Source organism: Somniosus microcephalus, chromosome 1, assembly GCF_052327205.1.
Source record: "Somniosus microcephalus isolate GS21.2 chromosome 1, FLI_Smic_1.0, whole genome shotgun sequence".
In the NCBI taxonomy this organism is placed as follows: Eukaryota; Metazoa; Chordata; class Chondrichthyes; order Squaliformes; family Somniosidae; genus Somniosus; species Somniosus microcephalus.
Window position 1 is genome coordinate 118,278,645 of NC_140987.1, and position 22,781 is coordinate 118,301,425.

Genomic DNA, 22,781 nt, shown 5'->3' on the forward strand with positions numbered 1-22,781 from the left:
CTCTCTGCTTCATCACACTAGTGTCGAGGTCAGCTCTCTGCTTCATCACACTAGCGTCGAGGTCAGCTCTCTGCTTCATCACACTAGCGTCGAGGTCAGCTCTCTGCTTCATCACACTAGTGTCGAGGTCAGCTCTCTGCTTCATCACACTAGCTTTGTTTTCAGCGAAGGACAATTGAGCCTGGACAGCTTTTGCCTTGGCACGTGCTTTGGCGGCTGCAGAAGCTGTCGATGACAACAGTCTGCTGGACCGCCGAGATGATCTAGAGGATGCTTTAGAGGACTGTGACTTGGCATCATTTGCTCGGAGAGGCTCATGCTTCTCGATTGGCTGGTCGATGTCCTCTATGGTATATTGTCTTCCTGAGCGTAGACTCATGGTAGCTGAGTGGTATCTTCTTGTGCTTGAGCCCGCTGTGCTGTTGTCTTTTTACTTTTCTGCCCTCGCAGCGCGTTCCTATGCAGAGCTAGACAGGTAGCTAACAACTTGATATCTTCCCATAAAAATCACAAGGTTTGACTTTTCTTGTAAAGCTTTACTGAAAGATTCTTATTGTAAAACTGAAATACAACACAGAAATGGAAGCACACATTAGTATACAAGCGCATAACTGATATGCATACACAAATTTAGGTATGCCTGAGCAACACAGTACATTTGGCATGTAAATTACCAAACACGTGGAAACACAGCTTACTGTGAATATACATTTAGTAAACTGGAAGGCATTCTCTTTAAATTAGCCCTGTACATAGTGCATCAAAATACAGCTACTAGTTAACCAGCTAGACAGAGAGCGAGCACTTCATGGCTAGCTGTGTAAGTTTGCTTACAGAGAAAAGTTACAAACTAAGCATTTTCTGCAACATACAGTGTACACTAATCATCTATAACATTCTCAAGTGCTTACAGACAAATAATATCCAAGACTCAGGCGTGGGAACAATATACTTTCCAGAGCATGTGCCACTGTAGGTCTGTAATATATACAGTAGTTTACTTTACTGCACTTACTGTGCTTTACTGCACTTTACTGCAGTTGCTAGGTACCAAATAGTCACTAGGTGGCGGCACACAATGGGAATCGACCCAACTTACTCAAACCCCTGAATTAACTGGAAAACTAACATAAATTGCTACAGAGAGACAGCACAATATATACTACCAGATGGAAGACCACCATTATTGGGATGTGAATGGATCTGAAAAATACAATTGGATTGGCATTCCATTCAGGCGCTAACTGAGACTGATAAAAAGGATGATGACGTCACACCTGGACGACTGTCAAAGATTCTAACTGACGCGAAAGAGGTGTTCCAACAAGGAATTGGGACTCTAAAAGGAGTAACGGCAACGATAAAAATCGAAGATAACGCAAACCCAAAATTTTTTAAGGCCAGACCGGTACCTTACACGATCCGCCCAGCCATTGAAGCAGAGCTGGAGAGTCTGGAGCGTTCGGGTGTGCTGTCCAAGGTGGACTGGAGCGAGTGGGCCACACCCATCGTTCCTGTAATGAAGAAATCATTGAGCAGCACGCCTGGGGAACCGAAGAAGGTTCGCATCTGTGGGGACTTCAAGGTAACTGTGAACCCAGTCCTGCACACAGTACAATATCCACTTCCACGGATAGAAGATATTTTCGCCTCACTATCTGGAGGGAAACGCTTTACAAAGATTGATCTGGCCCAAGCGTATCTACAAATGGAGGTGGAAGGAGCATCTAGGAAATACCTCCCGATAAACACTCACAAAGGCCTTTACCAGTACAATCGACTGGTATTCGGGGTAGCATCAGCTCCGGCTATTTGGCAGAGGGTGATGGAACAAGTCCTGCAAGGGATCCCGGGGACCCAGTGTTATTTGGACGACATCCTGGTTACGGGCGAAAATGACAGTGAACACCTTGCCAACCTGGAGCAGGTGCTCACGAGATTACAGGAATATGGGCTACGAGCCAACCGCCCCAAATGCAAGTTCTTCAGGAGACAAATCTCGTATTGTGGCCACATGATTGACGAGGAAGGGTTGCATAAGTCGCCGGACAAAATTGAAGCTGCATTCAAGGCTCCAGCACAGGAAAATCTGTCGCAACTGAGGTCATTCCTCGGGTTGGTGAACCACTACCATAAGTTCTTGCCGAATTTATCTACAATTCTGCACCCACTGAATGCCCTACTGCAAACTGGAGTAACATGGAAATGGAGTGATGAGTGTAAGCGTGCCTTTCAGAAATGTAAATGCCTAACCACTTCAAAAGAAGTATTGGCCCACTACAATCCAACACTACAGATTTGGTTAGCATGTGATGCGTCTCCCTATGGCATCGGAGCAGTGCTGTCACACAAATTCCTTGACGGTTCAGAGAGGCCAATAGCCTTTGCGTCGTGCTCGTTAACCTCAGCCGAGCGTAACTACGCCCAGATTGACAGGGAGGCTCTCAGCCTGGTGTGGGGGGTGAAGATGTTCAATCACTATCTGCACGGGCAGAAATTCACCCTACTGACTGATCATCAGCCCCTGGTCTCCATTTTTAACCCAAAGAAGGGCGTTCCGGTGATGACGGCGCAACGGCTGCAAAGATGGTCACTTTTTCTAGGGGCACATCAGTACAACATAGAGTACAAGGGTACAAAACAGCATGGAAACGCTGATGGGCTGTCGCGCCTACCGTTGCCTACGGTAGAGGAAGCACCTGCAGTGGACCCTGTTGAGATATTCCATGCGACCATAGTCGAATGGCTACCTGTTACAAACTCAAGTATAGAGAAGGAAACCCGAAATGACCCGACACTCTCTCGGGTCTATGATTTGACGGTGAAGGGATGGCCAGCACATGGCGACTCACTGTTGCCAGCATTCTCGCCAAGGAGAGAACAGCTGTCAGTGTGCCGGGGGACCTTGATGTGTGGATCCCAAGTGGTAATTCCACCCAAGTTGAGAGATAGAGTGCTCAATGAGCTTCATGAGGGTCATCTGGGAGGGGTAAAAATGAAGAGCCTAGCCAGGGCGTTTGTGTGGTGGCCGGGAATCGATCAAGAAATCGAGGATATGACCAAGCGATGCACAGGATGCCAGAAGGTCCAAAACGCTCCACCACAGGCCCCGCTACATCCATGGGAGTGGCCCTCATCTCCATGGCAACGGGTACACATTGATTTTGCTGGTCCATTTATGGACTCAATGTTCCTAATCACTGTGGACGCCCATTCGAAATGGCCAGAGGTCATCAAAATGTCCTCCACCACCACGGAGAAAACTATTGCAGTCCTACGGACAATCTTCACCAGGAATGGCTTGTCAGAACAGATTTGCTCCGACAATGGGCCACAGTTTGTGTCCGAGGATTTCCGGAGGTTTCTGAGGAATAATGGGGTGAAACATTACACATCTGCCCCATATCATCCAGCCACAAATGGATTGGCTGAGAGGTTTGTTCAGACCTTTAAAAAGGCCATAAAGGCAATGTATAATGACGACATACCACTACAACACAAGGTGGATAATTTCTTGTTTGCTTACCGGAATGCGACACATGCAGTCACCAACCAAGCTCCAGCCGTAATGTTCTTCAACCGAAGGCTAAGATGTCGCCTGGATTTGCTCAAACCAAACATAAGATGAGATGTTGAGGATAAGCAATTCCAGCACATAAATGAGAAGCCAACCGGAAGCTTCAAGATAGGGCAACCAGTCTTGGCCCGCGACTACCGAACAGAAAAATGGCAGCCAGGAACGATATGCACACAGCAGGGACCACTAATGTACACAGTGGACGTTGGAGAGAGCATTGTGAGACGCCATGCTGACCAGATTCTAGAGTCACAGGAACAAGCCAAACCCATACCACGAGCAGGTGCACCTGGTAATCAACCCGAAGTACAGATTGCGTCTACCTCAGAAGCAGTGGTATTGGAAGCTGTTGTGTATGTAACCTGTTCCACCTTAAGAGAGCTTAAGCCTGTTCCACCTTAAGAGATGTAATACTTTCTCAGGCTGCTGTAGACGTAATACCGGGGGTGAACACACCGGTATATAAGCACTGTGCAGTAATCTTGTATTCAGAATAGTCCCTACCTCCAACCAGTAAAGACCTGTTTTATTGTTACTGATTAAGTCTGAGTATTAATTACTTGAACAACTCACAGACTTAACACTGGCGACGAGTCTGATTCGGACCCTGCGGCAGTCACTCCACGGCAGCTTCATCCACAGCCAGGACGTTGCAGAGAGGTTTCCACCCTCTCCACCCCACTGGAAGACATCCTGACCTCGGAGCCTCCATCGGCGACCGTCAGCTTCTTCTCCAGCTTGGTGGTGGGTAAGCCGTTGTCTGAGCCGGGCAGCGATGCGACAGGCAGTCGACCGCGTTGGCCGCACGAACGGGGCTGGGGGAGCCGGAGGAATAGGGCGCGAGAGCCGCTTCGAGCGGGAGGCGTTTCAACAGAGCGATCGCATCTCCTGATAAGGGCCGAGAGCCGCGAGAGCGATCGCATCTCCAGATAAGGGCCGAGAGCCACTTCGGTCGGGAGCCACTTCGCGATCCAGCGATCGCATCCGCTGATAAGGGCCGCACTCGGGCGATCGCGGCGAAGATAAGGGCCGCACTCGGGGGCTGAAGGGAGACGGCGTCGGGGGGACGGGTGAAGACCGCCAAGCGCGGGAAAACCGCCATTTTGTGGGCGGAGGACGACGGCAAGAGCGGGAAGCCGCCATCTTGGATAGCAGTAAAAAAAAAAAATCTGAGAAATTGCAAATCTGATAAAGTACTACAATGCCTAAACACAGGAATATTAGCAACTTTGATAGTGACATCGAAGATTGGGCCATATATGTTGAACGAGTTAAAAATTATTGTAAGGCCAATAAAATTCGTGAGGCTGATAAAGCACTAACATTATTAAATTTAATGGGTGCGAAGACATACGGGCAATTGAAACACCTGTTATCACCAGATGAACCGGCGGATAAGATGTTCGATGAGATTGTTACTGTCCTGAAAGATCATCTAAACCCCACGCCGCTGATGCTAGCAGAACGATTTAAATTTTACGACAGAAGGCAGCTACAGCATGAAAGCAATGCTGAATATTTGCTGGAATTGCGTAAATTAGCGAAATATTGCCAGTTTGGAACGGGACTGACAGATGCACTACGAGACAAATTTGTGTGTGGTTTATTTAAACAGGATACACAAAAGCGACTGCTCGAGGAGAATGAGCTGATGCTTGAGAAGGCGGTCACTATGGCAGCAGCACACGAAGCCGCAGCGAGAGGCACGGCAGTAATGCAGCTACGGTCACCGGAGCTCAGTGCACACAAATTGGGTGTGAGTTCTGGCAAATGTTATCGTTGTGGAAAGACAACGCATGATCAGAACCAGTGTTGGTTTAAAAACCAAGAATGTAGAACTTGTGGTAGGCTTGGACATATAGCTAGAGTATGCAGGTCAGGGAAGAAGACCAGCAACAAGAAGTCACCGCAAGGAAAATACGCAAAAGTACACAAGGTGGCCGAACAGGAGTCCGATTCAGACGCTAGCAGTAATGAACTGGCTGGCTTAAGCAGTATTGAACTGGCTAGCTTAAGGGTACTCAACGTTGGTAAGGGTGCAGACCTCCAGACAATTTGGGTTACTCTTCAGATAGAAGGAGTCCAAGTAAAAATGGAATTGGACACTGGATCGGCATTGTCGGTCATGAATAAGAAAGATTACAGAAGGTTATTCCAACATATTCCCCTACAGGATACGGAGATTATATTGACAACCTACACGGGGCAGAGAGTGTACCCCATCGGGACAATAAAGGTTGCAGTGGCCAACAAGGGCGAAGGAAGTCAAATAATGGACTTATATGTGCTACCGGAGGGAGGTCCACCACTACTAGGCCGGGAGTGGTTTAGAAACATAAATATGGACTGGCATTCGCTAAAAGCCATAAAGAGTGAGAACTCGGTGCAGATAATCAGCCCAGACTCTAGAACTGATGATGGTAAGACCAACCCATGTGCAAAAGACAAAGTCTCAGCACAGAATTCCACTGAGCAACAACAACATAGTTTAACAGAGAATTCTGAGTCTGTCAAGTCTACTGATATGCACATTTTTGAGGGACACTGGGCTCGAACTCAACTCCATTTCAAACTACAACAGCAATTAGAACAAATGATTCGCCGTTTTGAGCAAGAGATGAATGAAATAAAAAAGTTCTTTGTTACAGAGTGGGAGAATCTGGAAAGGCAACAGAAGCAACTGATGGAGAAAATGGAGCAGGAGCACACCAACCATCTGCGCGAGGAGGCCGAACGAATCAAAGCTGATTCAGGTTCTGAAGGTACGTGCCATAATCTGGTGTCAGAAGAGTTAACGGTCAGCCAACTCCTTCATATGCTGAGGGACAAGACTCTGAAATGGGAAAAACTTGAACACGAGCTGCGATCTTCAAAGGAAAAGGGTTCGGAGCTCTCAAAAGTCATTGAGATGGCTGATGTGACGACACAGACTGAAACGACTGCAACAGAGCAGCCATTGGATGCCAAAAGTACGCTGACTCACGTCAATGTAGAACAACAGACCGCTGAAACAGCTGCTCCGGTAGAGGGATTGCATAGTCCGATCAATCAATCTCCAAAGGAAGTTGAAGTATTAAAATCACAAATGAGGTCACTAGTAAACGACTTGCTGAAAGCCCAGAAAAAGCTGGATGCAGAGGTACACATGAAGAAGTCTCTTCAGGAAAGATGTCTGGATTTGGAACAAGAGCTGGCTAACGTCCAGCTGGGTATGGAGGAAATAGACGACCCTCTCGCTGACCTGTCGGACGACTCCGAATATTACTATGTCCTGTCCTGCCCAACTTGTAACTTCGACTCCCACCATACAGAAATCATGGAGGAGCACCGAAAGTCTACGGAACATCGGGAGAAGGTGGCTCTACTACGAAAAAGGAGGAAGAGAAGGAGGAACTGCGCATGCAGCTGGCAGCTGTGGCAGCTGACAATGGAGCCCAGAGAGTCTCCAAGAAGCAGAAAAGAAAAAGTAAAAACAGAAGATGACCCATCTGAACCATTATCACCTCTACCAGATCACACACGTGGTCCCTCCGAACGGAGCCAAATCAGTTCGGAAGTTCAAGCTGTTAAATCCATGAAAGGACTATTGAATGAGTAACGTGAACCAACTACACCACAGAGATTGAATCTGTGAACTGTTTTCCGCAGAGACTGAATCTGTGATATGTTACGTTAAACATGAAGTTATATATGTATATATGTTATTACGTTATGTTAAATGGGGGGGATGACTATAAAACTAAGAAGGGAGGAGTGTTGTGTATGTAACCTGTTCCACCTTAAGAGAGCTTAAGCCTGTTCCACCTTAAGAGATGTACTACTTTCTCAGGCTGCTGTAGACGTAATACCGGGGGTGAACACATCGGTATATAAGCACTGTGCAGTAATCTTGTATTCAGAATAGTCCCTACCTCCAACCAGTAAAGACCTGTTTTATTGTTACTGATTAAGTCTGAGAATTAATTACTTGAACAACTCACAGACTTAACAGAAGCTGACGAACCAACCAATGACAATGAGCCAGAATCAACTCCGCCGCAAGAACAGGATACTCGTGAAAGGCACTATCCAGTCAGGATCAGGAAGCCTCCTCAAAGACTGAACTTATAAATGATTATTTCAGTTGATGTATATAGTACAGAGAAAATTGTAATTGTAATTAGTTATTATTTAGTTGTTAAATGAATATTATGTACTGTTTATCTAAAAGGGGAGGAATTGTTGTGTATGTACCTTTAAGAGAAGAACTGATTCTATACTGCAGTACTGGCAGTGACCACCCCTGTATATAAAGCCATAGCAGGCTTCTTTACGTCAGTCTTACATTACCCTCTGTTCAGTAAATACCTGTTATTATTGTTCTCCTGCAGTCCATGTATTATTTATACTCGGACACTACAGGGAGGCTTCCTGATCCTTTCTGGATAGCGCCTTTCCCGAGTGTCTTGCTCTTGGTGCGGAGGCGATTCTGGCCCCCTGTCGTCGGTTGGTTCATCAGCTTCCGATGCTACTGTTTCTGGGGTAGATGCTACCTGTACGTCGGGTTCATCACCAGGTACGTATGGGCGAGGCATGGGGTTGACTTGTTCCTGTGACTCCACGATCTGGCCAGCATGGCGTCTCACGATGCTCTCCCCAACGTCCACTGTGTACATTAGTGGGCCCTGCCGTGTGCATATCGTTCCTAGCTGCCATTTTTCTGTTCGGTAGTCGCGGGCCAAGACTGTTTGCCCTACATTGAAGCTCCTTGTTGGCTTCTCATGGATGTGCTGGAATTGCTTACTCTCAACATCTCTTCGTACGTTTGGTCTGAGCAAATCCAGACGAGATCTCAACCTTCGGTTAAAGAACATCATGGCCGGGGTCTGGTTGGTAACTGCATGTGTCGCATTTCTGTAGGCTAACAGGAAATTGTCCACCTTATGCTGCAGTGGAATGTCGTCATCACACATGGCCCTTACTGCCTTTTTAAAGGTTTGTATGAACCTCTCAGCCAATCCATTTGTGGCTGGATGATACGGGGCAGATGTGTAATGCCTTACCCCATTCCTTCTCATAAATTTCCGAAACTCTTCGGACACAAACTGTGGTCTGTTATCAGAGCAAATCTGTTCTGGCAAGCCGTTCCTGGCAAATATGGTCTGTAGGACTGCAATCGTTTTCTCCGTAGTGGTGGAGGACATTTTGATCACCTCAGGCCATTTCGAGTGCGCATCCACTGCTATTAAGAAAATTGAGTCCATGAATGGACCAGCAAAATCAATATGCACCCGTTGCCATGGAGAGCAGGGCCACTCCCATGGGTGTAGAGGGGCATGTGGTGGTGCATTTTGGACCTTCTGGCATCCTGAGCAGCTCTTGGTCAGGTCCTCGATTGTTTATCGATTCCCGGCCACCACACATAAGCCCTGGCTAGGTTTTTCATTTTTACCCCTCCCAGATGACCCTCATGAAGCTCATTGAGCACTCTATCCCTTAACTTGGGTGGAATTACTACTCGGGATCCACACATCAAGGTCCCCCGGCACACTGACAGCTGTTCTCTCCTTGTCGAGAATGCTGGCAACAGTGATTCGCCATATGCTGGCCATCCCTTCACCGTCAAATCATATACCCGAGACAGTGTCGGGTCATTTCGTGTTTCCTTTTCGATACAAGCGTTAGTTACCGGTAGGTATTCAACTATAGTCGAATGGAATATTTCGACAGGATCCACTGCTGGTGCTTCCTCTGCAGTAGGCAGTGGCAGGCGTGATAGCCCATCAGTTTCGTGCTGTAGGGGCTTTCTCTTGCTTGCTCTGGTCTCCTGCCAGGCTTCTTGCAATAATTACCCGTGAGTGGTTCGACCCACTCGCCCCTACGGTTCTTGACCTTGGACTTAGATGCAGGGAGCCGTAGTGCAGAAAAACTCAATAGACCAGGTCGAATAGCACGAAATGGATGCCTTTATTGAACAGTTTGCAGCATTATAAAATACATGTCATATGCACAGATTAGAGCAACTACAAGCATGCACACATCTATAAACTTAACTCTATGGAAATGGGGAACACACGGCACATCGTAAAAGGGGTAACACATTACAACTACCCTTAACCCCCTCCCCTAGAACTAACTAAGTTTCGATTTGAGGAATTCGGGATCATGCTCACCACTTTAAGAATTGCGAAAAGGGGTTTGCAACCTTTCGACACAGCTTTCCGTCGTCACGTGGGTTTGGAAAGTTCTGGCGCAGCTTGTTTTCCTCTTGGTTCTCCTGCGATGTAGGCAGCCGGTACAGCCTTGGTGAGCGCTCGCCACGGATGAATCCGTTACCGACGTGATTTTGAGAACTGGATGCACATGGGTGAATCCGTTACCGATGTGATGTTGAGACACTGGAGTGCCGGGCCCTGAGTGTCTCCTTCTCCGGCCTGGGTCGTCGATCTCCCGATGGTCTTACTCGGGGCGGGACGCTGGTCCCAAAAAGCTTTCTTTATACAGTCATAATTGTCCTTCTGATTTGAAGCAGAGCTGCAGTACAGGGTGTCTTCTTCTTCGGCCTGGGTCATCGATGATCTCCCGACAAAAGTACCCGGGCCACCCTCGTCGTCTTCTCATCGTGACCGGGCCTTGCCTGCCCGAGCACCGAACATGGTCCGAACCGAAGTGCTGCTTGGTTCGATGGAGTCTGTCCCGAAGCGTACCGATGGAGAACTCACTGATGGACTTTACTCAATCCACAGTTATACTTTTTGGAACCATTCTTATCTCCCGCCAAATCATAGTCCTGTCTTTGTAATAATTTTGGCGGGCAGAACTCTCTGCAGGGGTGTTTTGTCTTCATAACGGGAGTCGGTGATAGCTTAACTGGCCTTCCTGGGCCGATAATGTCTTTGCTTTGTCACCGTAACTCAGCTTGTATATTGATCGGTCTGGAGATTGCCCTTGATGGCTGTTAAACGGCTTTTCTTTGTACAGTAAATGGGATAAAGTGTTCGTTCAATTGTCCGCCCATTTCTTGATGGGTCTCATCCTGCTACCGAAACCTGTCCTGTGCTTATAATCTAATCAATATGTATACTCAGTTCCATGAGTTTCGGTTTCCCGAAACTGGTTTTCGCGGGCTTTAATGTCCTCAATCCACAAGCCTGTCTGGCTTGCAGTAACAGAAATTCAAGTGGTCCCAGAAGCTGGTCACGAGGTCTGGTGGCCATTTTGTGTGCCCTTTTATCAAATGTTTCTCTGTACAAGCTTCTTTTGGTCAATAAAGCTGTTTTATTAACCCTAATTTCCATCGTGATTATTTATGAAAATTTTGCAAATCTTACAGTCCCTCCTGTGATACTGATAGCTTGCTTAAAGTATCAATAACCCTTGGTGAGCAAATTTTCCCTGATTCCTCACATCCAAACATTCCTAATAATTAACTACCTATAACCCCCACGACACATGCAGTTCCCATTTCAGAAAAATTACATTGTGTACAGTTGGACAACCATAGGCAGTACTACCTCAAACTATAATACATTCATCTTTCAGATGTGAAAGGGGCCGATACCCTTTACACCACCTGCATACACATTTTGTTAATCAAAAATTGAAAAACCAATCAACGGTTATAACACAACAGTATTCATACACTTAAATCATATAGTAACCATATCCAAGAGTGGAGGGATGCTTTATCCTTTAATACATAGCAGCCTAAGCGGGGGTCTCTTCACCCACTCGTACATAGCGTTCTCTCCATTCTCCTGTGTTCTCGTGCCTCTGGAGGCATTTGCCTCTCTTGCAATGCACGAACAGTAAATATATTACAATCAAAACCTGACACTACTAGGATGTGGGATGCTATTCTAATCCAGGGCGGGATCTCTATATTAGTGAACAGGTCCCACCATGGTGGGGTGACTATGTCTAATATGTCTTTCCCTATCTCCAATGTCTTCTGCTCTAGTGTGTAAAAATGCTTCTGTGAGACTACTACAGCTTTTAAAATCTTGGTGAGGTGTTCGGGGAGAGGGGGAATGACATAACCAAAATGCGCAATGAATCGCTACAAATCCGTGAAATTCTCTTTCACAGTGAGGTGAACAGTGGAAGGTACAGGAATGGGGACAATTCGCTGTTGTGCCACTTGAACTTCAGCCCTGGGTTTGAAACAGAAACTGCTGTCACTGACCGGACACCACCCGTGCTGTCCGTGGTGGTAGTGAGGCGCTGCAGTGGTAACGCAGTATGTTCCACCTCCGATATATGCCACCTGCGGGGGCACATGGTCTTTTGCCATTGCCTCCATGGTGCAATTTATCGGCTTCGCGCTAGCGGCTCTGAACCCGCACTGTGGTTTTAAAAAGGCATTCAAGTGCTGGGGACACAGGATGATGTGTGCTCCCCGGCTTCAACACCCCGAGAGGTCAGTGCCTGTCATTGTACGCTCCCATCTGATGACATAAGGCGGGACCACTGCGTAACAAATGTGCGCACCCCCCTGAATGACTCCAATGTTCTCCACCCTGTATACCGGGGCAGGTTTTGCTGTGGGACCCAACGCCGGCATCCTCACCACTATTCCCATGATAGTGTGATTCGAGCGTCCACAGTCCACTGGGACTGGGTACGCCTCTGCAGCTAGTCTGAGCTGGCACGGACTTAATGCGTTCTCAAAAGGGTGGAGTGCTTGCAAGTGCTTGTTGCTGATCCAGGACGGGACCAAACCTGTTTTAAATCCTCCAGATTACTGCGGCCCTCGCCCAGTAACCACGCCCCGTATAGCACACAAGCCTCGTTCTGTGCTGCCTGATCGGACGCATTCCGATCCTCTCTAATGAGTGCATTTACCATTCTAGCGTGTTTCTCCAGCTCAGCGATTATTTCTTTTAAGTGTAGTGTCATGGCCTGGTCCTCATGTAGCTCAGAGCCCACTACCTTATTTTCGTTTGTCAGTATGTTCTTTAACTGGGCCTTTAGACCATTAACCTGTGTCTGCAGCTCCATGTTGTCTAGAGCGTTGACAACAGATGTCCCGGTACTAAAAGCAGTGAAGATGTCATTTACAGTACCCCTTCTTTGCCTCCCTACCCGATCCAAAACTTCCTGTGGTGTGGTGTACAATTTGGCTTTGTCGATGTCGGCAAAGTCAAATTCATAAAATTGTCTGAACATCCTGGTTAACAGGACCTGGTACAATTGCTCCGTTTCCTTGGGACACCACTCCGGCAATCGTACCTCAGTGAGGTTTAAAATCACTGAGGCCACCGCGTAGTGTACCCCTTGGTACAGCATCTGACCGGTGGGTACCAATACTAAACCGTTCCCAGGTCCCTTTGTGGTGGTGGGGCACCCTTCCTTCTGGGCTAGTGCTACCGGAATCGTGGGCAGGGGTTTGCGTGGGCGGGTGATGAGTTTGGTGGCGTTTACCGGAATCGGGGAGAATGGGGCTCCGCACGCCCGGGTGCTGACGTCCCACCTCATCCCCTTCCCTTCATCCTGCCACTGCCTCTGGAAAAAGATGGATATGCCTTTGGGGCAAACGTACTTCGAACCCCACATGCAGACATATATCCCTTCATCTGGTTCCCACCATTTGTCCCAACACACACGTAATTGTCCGTGAGTCCCTGTAGTTGTCCGATGGGTATTGTTACCCAGTCGCTCCCACTCGATTGTAGAGTTCTTCATATTCTTTCCCAGCTTTCGAAGCCACCACCATCTACTTAGCGGTACGTTCCCATTACACACCAAACAGATCCTCTTTCCCATGGTAACGCTGACTCTGGGTGCAATGATCCTCACCCGATGGCACAGTAACGAAGTCTCTTGGTAGGCAAACCTGGATTTGCTGGAGTATTCTGTAGAATTCGACCCCAGCTATCCTGGCCATCTCCCTTGGTGGAAGTAGGTGGCGGTTTCCTCAACCTCTCGCTTCCCCGTCCCATCCGTCGCGATGGGGGCTGTGTCCCCGGAGCATCTGAACACAACGACGTCCTTGGTGCGGCCTCGGTAGGCCAACCCGCACCCGATCGCTGCGAGCACCACGAGAATCCTCTCCATTGTATCCCTGGTTTCTGTAACCGATAAGATGATGTAGCCAGGCTCCCAATAGGCGCTGGCCTAATTAAACGGATGCTCGGGTCCCCTGACCCCGCTTCCAAACAAACACACATACTGGGTAGACTTCAAAAAACTACCTTTTAAAACATCCCCATCATCTTAAACTTTACATGCCTTAAACTAACATTAAAAATTACTTAACTTAACTTATCATTACCTAAACTTATGTACAGCGCCGCCCTCCTTCGGGCGGCCTACCTAATTCCTGTGAGGGCTGCAGCGTGCCGCTCCCTGTGGCGGGGCTGCACTGACCTTCGGCTTTGATCCCCCGCAGCCTGTCGCTGCTGAGCGGGAATCGTGTCTTTCCTGGGCCACCCTGGACCGAGGTTGGGGGGAGTAAGGATGATCTGGCCAAAACTTTCTGGGCTGAGGCGTCCGAGCCGACCTACGAGGGGGCGCCTTGGGCGAGGCTCCCAGGGCTAACGGACCGGGGATCGGGACCTTCACCATCGCAGCCTGTGGTCCCACCACAGCTGCCGGCTCCGACTCCCTTCCCTCAGGCTCCGCCCCCCCGGGGCTGGGATCTGTGGCATCCGGCTCCACTCCACCTGTCCCCACAGGTGGTGAGTCTCCGCCTCCAATCCCTACCTCCCCTAAGCTCGAGTCGGGGGCGAGACCTTCGTCCTCCGACTCCTCCTCCTCCTTGATCGGTTCAGGGGCGGGGTCGAGCTGTTCGGGCTCTTCCTCGTCCGAATCCCAAACTAACGGGGAGACCTCCCACTCCAATGGGATGACTCCTCCCCTCACGCAGGCTACAGTTCCAGCCTGTGTGGTCTGTGACCCTGTCTCAGGCTGAGGATTTCTGCCCTCAGACCTGGCCTCTGTTGGTGGCCCTTGTGCACCCGGCTTAAACAGTTTACACTGGTTAATGTGAAACCATTTAGAAGCCTTTAGCTGACCCTCTAAACTGCCAGCCCTCGCTGTTAACCTAGCGTTCTCCTCCCTTAAAGCCTGCTCAACTAACTTAGCCTCCGCAACCTGGCACCGCAGGTATTCCTCCATTTTACAGGAGGTCTCTTCCTGTGCATGTCTTTCTAGAGGACACAGGTCAACAGGCTGCGCTGGCTCTAGTCAATTGGGCACAGCGGTTGGGGCTGGGGGAGCAACAGGGCCGTTGGCGACTGCCACCTTCCCCTGCGAGGTCATTAGAGACCGCATTGCCTCTAAAACTGACTCGATCGCATCGGGATGGATCGACACATCGGCTCCTTTCTCCCGGATGGGCGTTTGGGCTGGGGCTGAGGGAGCTTTTCCCTTTGAATCCTTCCAGGGATTTTTACAGTCCCGGCGCCAGTGACCTTCCTTCCCACACCCGTAACAACTACTCTTGGCTTGGGGAGGGCGATTCCCCTCCTGATGCCACTCTCTTTTAACAGGAGCTGCAGGCCTCGCCTCATGCACCTTTCCCTTCGGGGGAGGCACTTCCTTACTCCTGCTGTTCCTGTAACCTATCGTGAGCTGATCAAGTACTATCTCTTCCGTGGAGCGGGGGTTATTGGGGTCAAACCATGTTTTGGCCTGCTCCCTCACCTGTGGCAAGCAATTGGTGACCAGGCACCGGAGCCAATGAGCCCTTTGACCAGCGTCCAGCCCGTCCCGGGGCGGCCCGCCCGGGCAGCTGCGCCGATACACTGACCACAACCTTCCGGCGAAAACCCGTGGGGGCTCTCCCTCTAGCTGTACCGTCCTACCCAATCGGAGGAACAGATTTCCGTCATCTTCCCCTATAACCTGCAGGACCTCGTCCCGTAAATCCTCATACTCCCCGTGTCCTCTCTTGCTCTCGTCAGAGAGACACTGGAGGATCAAGCTGTCCAGGGAGAACAGCAGCATTCTGGACTGCTCTCTCCCGTAGCAGTCATTAACTGCTGCGGTCTGCTCCACGTCCCTAAAATGGACGAAGGGATCTCCTGACTCGGAGAGTTTTAGGATGTGGCTTATCATTGCCCTTAGCTGTTGTGCGCTGTGGGGCATTATGATCTGATTCACGAGGGGTCCGCCCTCGCCATCGTCGTTGTCCGGACCGAGCCTCCAGTGTCGAACGGGACACATCGGTACCGGCTTCGACCCTACTACCTGGGGTTGCTCTACCTCCGGAATCTCTTCGTCTAACTTCACCGTTTCCTTCCCCTCATCCCAAGACTCACTATAGCTGGGAGGTGCCGAGGGCATGGTGGTTGGTACCACAACTGCCTCTTGCGGAATCGGTCTTTTGGATTCCCTGGCTAACTGCAGCTGGCTCGCTGGTGGGTTTATGAGATACACCAAGCCGTTTGCCTTCGCTAGGGCCGTTCTCAGGTCCTCTAGCTCCCTTTGGCAAGCGCTATGGTCGGCGTTCTCAGACCTATCCTCGATGGCCATCTTGTATGCTGCCCTAGCTCCCAGTATATTTTCCTCCTGTGCCTCTACCTGCTGAGCTAGGCGGAAACACCTGTCTCTTATTCTACCTTCACTGGCCTTGGCCTCAATGACCTGACACTCCAAGTAATCTATCTTGGTCTCATGGCGATGGGTTACGGATTGGCGTTCCTGATTCAGCGCGTTGAGCGATGCAATCAGTCTCTTTCCTCCCGCAACCTTTTCCTCTACTTCTGCTAGTAACCCTATTATCTGGGCCGTCTGTGCTACAACGACTTGATCCAAAAGCTGGACTTGCTTCTTGTAGCACATCAGCCAGACCGCTTTTTCTACAGATCTTTTGTGCTCTTTGCTTTCTGTCCATTTGATGGCTGCGTCTAGCGGGGGCCTATCTCTTAGTAGGTCAGATATCCACTGTTTTGTAAGGTTTACCTTCCCAAAAACATAATCCACTATTCTCTCATCCATCACATTTCGTTTATTCAGACCTTGATCTAACACTCTACATTCCTGCTGCCAAGGTCCTGCCGCAGTCGCCATCTCTGTAGGGGGTTTCTCTTGCTTGCTCTGGTCTCCTGCCAGGCTTCTTGCAATAATTACCCGTGAGTGGTTCGACCCACTCGCCCCTACGGTTCTCGACCTTGGACTTAGATGCAGGGAGCCGTAGTGCAGAAAAACTCAATAGACCAGGTCGAATAGCACGAAATGGATGCCTTTATTGAACAGTTTGCAGCATTATAAAATACATGTCATATGCACAGATTAGAGCAACTACAAGCATGCACACATCTATAAACTTAACTCTATGGAAATGGGGAACACACGGCACATCATAAAAGGGGTAACACATTACAATTACCCTTAACCCCCTCCCCTAGAACTAACTAAGTTTCGATTTGAGGAACTCGGGATCATGCTCACCACTTTAAGAATTGCGAAAAGGGGTTTGCAGCCTTTCGACACAGCTTTCCGTCGTCACGTGGGTTTGGAAAGTTCTGGCGCAGCTTGTTTTCCTCTTGGTTCTCCTGCGATGTAGGCAGCCGGTACAGCCTTGGTGAGCGCTCGCCACGGATGAATCCGTTACCGACGTGATTTTGAGAACTGGATGCACATGGGTGAATCCGTTACCGATGTGATGTTGAGACACTGGAGCGGGGGCCCTGAGTGTCTTCTTCTCCGGCCTGGGTCATCGACCTCCCGATGGTCTTACTCGGGGCGGGACGCTGGTCCCAAAAAGCTTTCTTTATACAGTCATAATTGTCCTTCTGATTTGAAGCAGAGCTGGAGTACAGGGTGTCTTCTTCTTCAGGCTGGTTCGTCGATGATCTCCCAACAAAAGTACCCGGGCCACCCTCGTCGTCTTCTCGTCGTGGCCGGGCCTTGCCTGCCCGAGCACCGAACACGGTCCGAACCGAAGTGCTGCTTGGTTCCGATGGAGAACTCACTGATGGACTTTACTCAATCCACAGTTATACTTTTTGGAACCATTCTTATCTCCCGCCAAATCATAGTCCTGTCTTTGTAATAATTTTAGCGGGCAGAACTCTCTGCAGGGGTGTTTTGTTTTCATAACGGGAGTCGGTGATAGCTTAACTGGCCTTCCTGGGCCGATAATGTCTTTGCTTTGTCACCGTAACTCGGCTTGTATATTGATCGGTCTGGAGATTGCCCTTGATGGCTGTTAAACGGCTTTTCTTTGTACAGTAAATGGGTTAAAGTGTTCGTTCAATTGTCCGCCCATTTCTTGATGGGTCTCATCCTGCTACCCAAATCTGTCCTGTACTTATAATCTAATCAATATGTATACTCAGTTCCATGAGTTTCGGTTTCCCGAAACTGGTTTTCGCGGGCTTTAATGTCCTCAATCCACAAGCCTGTCTGGCTTGCAGTAACAGAAATTCAAATGGTCCCAGAAGCTGGTCACGAGGTCTGGCGGCCATTTTGTGTGCCCTTTTATCAAATGTTTCTCTGTACAAGCTTCTTTTGGTCAATAAAGCTGTTTTATTAACCCTAATTTCCTGCGTGATTATTTATGAAAATTTCGCGAATCTTACAGTGCCCTTATATTCAATCTCATAGTGGTGCGCCCCTAGAAAAAGTGACCATCTTTGTAGTCGTTGCGCAGTCATCACCGGAACGCCCTTCTTTGGATTAAAAATGGAGACAAGAGGCTGGTGATCAGTCAGCAAGGTGAATTTCTGCCCGTGCAGATAATGATTGAACTTTTTCACTCCCCACACTAGGCTGAGTGCCTCCCTGTCAATCTGGGCATAGTTACGCTCGGCTGAGGCTAGTGATCGTGACGCAAAGGCTATTGGCCTCTCTGAGCCGTCCGAGAATTTGTGCGACAGCACCGCTCCAATGCCATAGGGTGACGCATCACATGCCAACCGAATTGGTAATGCTGGGTTGTAATGGGCCAATACCTCTTTCGATATGATTAGTGTTTTGCTCTTCTGGAAAGCTCATCTACATTCGTCATTCCACTTCCATGGCACCCCAGTTTGCAGTCGGGTGTTCAGTGGGTGTAGTATTGTAGGCAAATTTGGCAAGAAATTATGGTAGTAGTTTACCAGCCCAAGGAACGACCTCAGTTGTGCCACATTTTCCGGTGCTGGAGCCTTGACTACTGCCTCAATCTTCTCTGGGGACTTATGTAACCCCTCTTTATCGATAACGTGGCCACAATACGAGATCTGTTTTCTAAAAAACTCGCATTTGGGGCGGTTAGCTCGGAGCACATATTCCTGCAATCTAGTGAGCACCTGCTCCAGGTTGGCAAGGTGATCACTGTCATTTTCGCCCGTGACCAGGATGTCGTCCAAATAACACTGGGTCCCTGGGATCCCTTGCAGGACTTGTTCCATTGCCCTCTGCCAAATAGCCGGAGCTGATGCTACCCCGAATACCAGCCGGTTGTATTGGTAGAGACCTTTATGGGTGTTGATTGTGAGGTATTTTTTTGATGCTTCTTCTACCTCCATTTGCAGATACGCCTGGGCCAGATCAATCTTAGTGAAGTGTTTCCCTCCAGAAAGCGAGGCGAAAATATCTTCAATCCGCGGAAGTGGATATTGTATGGTGTGAAGGACCGGGTTCACTGTTACCTTAAAGTCCCCACAGATGCGAACCTTCCTTGGTTCCCCAGGCGTGCTGCTCAACGACTTTTTCATCACAGGGAGGATGGGTGTAGCCCACTCGCTCCAGTCTACCTTGGACAGTACACCTGAACGTTCCAGACTCTCCAGCTCTGCTTCGACGGCTGGGTGGATCGCATAAGGTACCGGTCTGGCCTTAAAAAATTTTGGGCTTGCGTTTTCTTCAATTTTAATCATCGCTGTCATGCCTTTTAGTGTTCCGAGTCCTTGCTGGAACACTTCTTTCGCATCAGTTAGGATCTTTGACAGTCACCCAGGTATGACGTCGTCATCCTTTTTGTCAGCCACAGTCAGTGCCTGTATGGAATGCCAATCCAGTTGTATTTTCCGGATCTATTCATGTCCCAGTAATGGTGGTCCTCCATCTTGCAATACATACAGGTCTAGTTTTGGTGTTTCCTTACCATTATATAAAGCGGTCACCCTTATTTTTCCTTTGGGGTAGACTTTTTGCCCCGTGTACGTCTTCAAAATAATTTTTGTGTCTCTCAAGGGTATGTGTGAGAATAGCCGATCGTAGTCCCGTCGGTTTATGACTGTTAGAGCTGATCCTGTGTCCAATTCCACCTTTACCTGGGCTCCTGCTATCTTGAGAGTGATGCAAATGGTTCGGTGATCCTCCGTTGTGATCACATTATGTAATTTCAGACAACGCAGTTCCCTGCTTTCGGAGTCGTTATCACTCTTTTGTTCGTCTGAACTATTCTCTATTCTCCGTTATCTTATGTACCTTCTTGTACTTCCCTTTGGTCGGTTTCTTATTGCTGGTTTTCTTTCCCAACCTGCAGACTCATGCTATGTGTCCTACTTTTCCACACTGTCTGCACACTTTGTCTTTGAACCAACAATCATTCTGGTCATGTGTTGTTCTGCCGCAGCGATAGCACTTCTCTGTTCCATATGACATTTCGGTTGTGCCATATTCTTGCGGTCTCTGTTGTATCTCTGCAGTGCCCCGTGCTGCTGCTTCATATGATACCGCAATGCTGAAAGCCTTTTCCAGCGTAAGGTCCTTTTCAGATAAAAGCCGTTTCTGGGTTCCTTCACTTTGAAGCCCACACACAAACTTGTCCCTTAAGGTATCTTAGGGCAGCACGGTGGCATAGTGGTTAGCACTGTTGCCTCACAGCGCCAGGGACCCGGGTTCAAATCCGGCCTCGGGTGACTGTCTGTGTGGAGTTTGCACATTCTCCCCGTGTTTGCGTGGGTTTTCTCCGGGTGCTCCGGTTTCCTCCCACAGTCCAAAGATGTGCGGGTTAGGTTGATTGGCTATGATTTAAAAAAAAATTGGCCCTTAGTGTTAGGGGGGATTAAATACGTGGGGTTACGGGGTTACGGGGATAGGGCTTGTGTGGGATGGCTGTCGGTGTAGGGACCGGGTGCTAAGGTTTGGATGGATGATCAGCCATGATCTCGTTGAATGGCGGAGCAGGCTCAAAGGGCCGAATGGCCTACTCCTGCTCTTATCTTCTATGTTTCTATGTTTCTATCTGCCAGTCCCGGTCCAAACTGGCAGTGTTTCGATAGTTTGCGCAGTTCTGTTAAATAATCAGCATTGCTTTCATCCTTATGCAGGTTCCGTTTGTGAAACTTGAATCTTTCGACTATCAGCAGCGGTGTGGGGTTTAAATGTTCCTTTAGTATCGTTACTATGTCTTCAAAACTCTTTTCCATTGGCTTTGTTGGGGTTACTAGATTTCATAATAAACCATACGTCTTTGCACCCATTAAATTTAACAATACCGACGCTTTCTTGTCATCTAACACCTCATTTGCCTTGCAGTACACCTCTATTCGTTCGCCATATGTAGTCCAATCAAATGTATGTACGTTTAAGGGGGGAACTACATATGTAGTCAAATGCGGTGATACGGCCACTCATCGGCATTTTGGGTGTGGTTTAAAATGGCGTCTCCCAATGGCTTAAAATGGCATCTCCCGCACTTTCCTTTCTCCCCCGCTGCTGCCAATGCCACTCCTGGCGGTTCTCATGGCAATGGCGGCGCCCTGTAGGTTTCGCGCGCTTCTCTCTCTCCCTCTCTCCGACGCTGCTCGGCCCCTGAACACCGGCTGCACCCTGTGCGCACTGCCCTCTCTCTCTCTCTCCGTCGATGCTGCTCGGCCCTTTGCTGTGTCGCTCGGTCGAGCTCTAGCCCGCCGCCGTCCGGGAAGGGTCTGCGCACTACCTGTTGCCAGCCCGTTTTGCTGGACCACCTCAACTGGAAAGCCAAGCCTGGCTCTCGACAGCCTCCCCCGCAATTCCTGAGTCTCTACTGGATGACTGGGTGGTTGCCCGTGGTCGACGCCCGAGTCTCTGGCCTTGACCTCCAATCCACTGATCTCCAGGAACGAATCCCCGGGAGGTGATGCAGAGTTGCAGGTAGGTTCGAAACTGCCTCGTCGCCACTGTTACGTCCGTGTATAATAAGAAACGGACTGCAGAGAACGGTACAACAGATGTTTACTCAACGTGGTTCAAACTGCAACTGAAACAACAGATTACTACTCAGCGTTATATACAGGTGTGGTCACTGCCGGTACTACAGTATACATGAGCTGTAGAAAGTAGTTCCCTCCTTAAAGGTACATACATTACAAGAGTGAAGATGTGTGTTCCTGTCAGTGTGCTCAGAGTGAACCTGTGTGTTCCTGTCACTGTGTACAGAGTGAACTTGTGTCTTCCTTTGAGTTTGCACAAAGTGAAGCTGTGTGTTCCTGTTAGTGTGCACAGAGTGAAGCTGTGTGTTCCTGTGATTGTGCGCAGAATGAAGCTGTGTGTTCCTGTGAGTGTGCACAGAGTGAAGCTGTGTGTTCCTGTTTGTTTGCACAGAGTGAAGGTGTGTTACTGTTAAGGTGGACAGAGTGAAGCTGTGTTTTCCTGTCAGTGTGCTCAGAGTGAAGCTGTGTGTTCCTCCATGTGTGTACAGAATGAAGCTGTGTGTTCCTGTGAGTGTGCACAGAGTGAAGCTGTGTGTTCCTGTGAGTGTGCACAGAGTGAAGCTGTGTGTTCCTGTGAGTGTGCACAGAGTGATGATTTTGTTATGTATTGTGTGTTCTATTGTGTGTTCTCCTCCCACCTGTGGTTGCGCTGTCACAGGAGATAAATGGTTGGGTGTTCTCTGTTAAGTTTAGCTCTCTTTGTTCGGAACTTTCCAGAACTTCCTTTCCTTCCAATAAAGCACTTCATGTTTGAATCTCTGAGTTCTGAGTCCTAAATTGTGTCTAGGTAGAAAGGTACCGACACAACAAGTGGCAACGAGGAGCGGATGAATCTGCGTACATTAGGTGGGCAGTGAGTAAACAGAAAATTTAATTTGAAACGTGAGGTGGCTACTATATTAGGAAACATCGGTGATTTTGATGAAAATGTGGAGCAATGGAGCGCATATACGGAACGTTTTGACTATTTTGTATTGGCGAATGCGGTGGCAAATGAAAAGGTCATGCCTACCTTTTTGAGTGTAATCGGGCCGAAGACATTCAATTTACTTCGCAGCCTCATGCAACCAGATAAGCCAGGAACTAAAACATATAAGCAACTAGTGGAAATTCTTGGAGCACATTTTTCACCAAAACCTCTGGTTATTGCTGAG